Below are 3,324 nucleotides of genomic sequence, written 5' to 3' on the forward strand. Positions count from 1 at the left end.
TTGCATGAGAGCTCAGGAGCAAGGCAGGGAAACCTCCTCAGCATCCTCCTCAGCCCCTGGAGACCAGGACTACAGCTGCCTCTCAAGGCTGTTGCTTTGGGTATTCCAGGCCATTGGCTTCTGCTGTTTTCTAGCTCTGGCTCTTGTAGAAATCCTTCCTGCCCTGTATGGTTATGAAAGCACATGGTAGATCAGTGTCAGGGCCAGGACCAGTGTGCAAAATGTGAGGAAACATCCACCCTTAGGGCAGCGTCTGCATCAGCAGGACCCCGAGCCTGAGGGCTACTGTAAGTTCTGCTCTGTAGGTAGGCCAACAGTGCTGCCCGTATCTCAGTGAGGCTGCTTTGTGCCATAGTTCACTATCAGGAAGTCCTCTTGCCTGTAGACATAATTTCTACAATAGCACTTGCGTCACATTAATAGGGGTGCTATTTGGTCTCTTGTATGCATAGGAAAACAGCTTTTGAGAAGTGGTATTGCAGAGTGCAGATTTGAACTAATCCAAAAGACACAATCTGGAATGCCATAATCCTGGTGGTTGAAATCTCCAAAGACCAAAATCTCAAAAATATTATTTGAGAAAAAATAATCTTAAAAATTCTTTAAAAGACATCTATTTATAATTTTAAAGGAGAATTTATTTGAGAAACATATAAAAACACAACAGATTACTTCTTAGGCCACTTAACCCAGTAACATAGGTAAAAATAACACATATTTTTGCAAGTGTAAACACCCAGGTATACTAATGATAGTCACATAGGTCTAACAGTCCCAAGCAGATAAACCATATTCAAAAACAAATGGCATGTATAACTGTGGCCATCTGAAATATCTTAATGACCTAAGTCTTTTGTTGAGATCACTCAAACACTGCAATAGGTTACCATGACATATGCAGTCACCTAAAGGTTCAGATTTCAAGAAATTTTATCTTTCACAGATGTAGATGTACAAAAAGGATGTGTCTTATTGAAGAAGTTTCAACATTTTTACCTAAATGTATGATGTTTACACATACAGTCAACATAGTGATATCGTATTTTCATGGAGTAAAATCTGCCAAAATTGTATAAAGCAGTTTAGAACTCTCACTCTCTAAAAGTCTTTATACAATTTATACCCCCGGTATTTGAAACAATGTGAAGATAAAATACGTAGAATAGTAAATTTAAAAAAAAATGCTGACAGTTTAAGATAGTGAAAAAAAAAAACAGCAAAAAGAAAAAAGCAAAGACCACCCCCCTAAAAAAATAACTAAAAAGAAAAAATTTAACAAAAATGTATATTACAGATGTAGATTATGGGCAACTGCACAGAGGTAGTCCATAAGAACTGGGCAGCTTTCACAATCATTAACTGTATTCTGTAATCTTGCGTTGCTATGAATAATTACTTTTTTTCCCTTTTAACTTTTGGGGCCTGGCTCTCTTCAAAGAATAAGTCCTCATTTTCTGTATGGTGCTGTTCTGTTTGAAATAATAGACACCAATATGAACATTCCCTATTAAATCTATCTTCTGAGCCAGGCTTCTACAATTTTTATAGTACATAGAAACCCATTCTGTGTACTCCTATACAGACCATGAATTTGGTGGAAACAATACTAGTGATTGAACAGCAACCCCACTGCATATGCGGCTTCTTATCCTACTGTGCAGGAAGCCAGTTAGTAACTTCACTGGCTTCTTCAGGCAAATGCAGCTTTAACTCATTAAAAGCTCTTGGAATTTTATCAGCTGGAAGAAATGCCAATGCAGACAAATGACATGTTTTTTAAACTGAAGTTTTTGTTATTGCCATATTGCATGGCCTAGCCGCTCATCTGAATTTTTTACCAAATACATAAAGTTGAATGGGAAAAAAACAAACTTTATTGGTGACACCTTGAAACGAACTTTTAGAAGCCTCAATTGCATCTAATTCCAAATCTGTCATTATGATTCACAGAGTCAATTAGTCATTAGTGATCTTCTGTTTTCGGATTTAGACTCTGGGGATTTTGATCTTTGGGGAAGGCAAGATTCAGGGTTTTGGCGTTTGAGATCTTATCTTTTCAGCATTACGATTAGCGCCTGCACAGTGTGACGGCTCTGGCACCAGATATCCTGGGCTTATGATCTGGTTCTTACTTCTACCAGCTGGAGGTCCTGAGCCAGTCACTTTCTCTCTTGAGGTCTCAGTTTTCTTATTGGTAAAATGGGAAGAATAATAATAATTCCATTGCAAGGCAATTTTCAAGATCCGATGAGTTATTACCCCAAAAACACTCAGAAGATTATTTGACACTTAATAAGTATTTAATACATGTTAATCAATAGCAATATCATTAATAGATAATGGGAAATGAGAAAAAACACAATGTGTACCCCTGATGTTTATGTTTGTTTTAAATATGTGTAGTTTTATCTTTCTTTAAAAGAAATTTGAATGCTTAGTGCTTATTAAACAGGTTCATCCTCACATTAAGTTCTGTTTTTATAACAATTGCTTGAGAAATTGGGTCACTAGATGTCCATTTTGCATCAGGTATGGGGGTCAGCTTCTGCAGCTGCCTCCCAAGCCATCCCACTTAGGGAGGCAGTTGCTTAAACTGCCTGTGTGATGTTGAGAGTAAGTGTTCTACTAATGAGAGGGCTATTTTTATGGTACAAGATTAATGACAGTCATCACACCCTTGTTTTTCTGACTTTGCCAGTGTCTGGGCAAATAAGACCCAAAGCCTATGGGCCTGGTATAATGAGCACATTAAAACAAGGTGTTGTTATTGTTGTTGTTTTAAATTTCAGATTGATATGAGGTACATTGTTTTCAATTCTAAGGTAAAGTTCAAGTTGTAGTTGAGCCCTTCACCCAGGGGAGGTGCTGAACACCCTCACTTGTGCACATTCAGTGAGATCAGAATTTCTTAACAAATATGTATTTCAAAAATATATCACATTAGACATAATCACTTTGGAACTTCTGGGAAGAACTCCAACTCCCCATAACTCTCTACTAAATGTGTGTACCAGTGATGGGCCAATAAATGTTTAACAATTGACTCCTCAGGCGACAAAAAGAAAAGCCCTAATTGGTATCTATCATTCACCAATTTTGTGGTGCACATGCTCCCATCATGGTCAATCTCAAGCTACCACTGAATTCAGAGTTGGGGGGAAGGTGTAAGTCCCCAAACACAGAGTTGGGAAAATGATGAGAACAATTGGTTTTTGTGGATGAGTACAAGCTCCAGCATGTCGTGTCCCTGGAAGTGCACACTCCTTGTCATGGGATTAGGAATTAACTGGACAAGAGAGAAATTTTACTCATCAGGGCTTTGCA

This window comes from Otolemur garnettii, unplaced genomic scaffold, assembly GCF_000181295.1.
Source record: "Otolemur garnettii isolate 467f Iridium unplaced genomic scaffold, OtoGar3 scaffold00104, whole genome shotgun sequence".
NCBI lineage: Eukaryota > Metazoa > Chordata > Mammalia > Primates > Galagidae > Otolemur > Otolemur garnettii.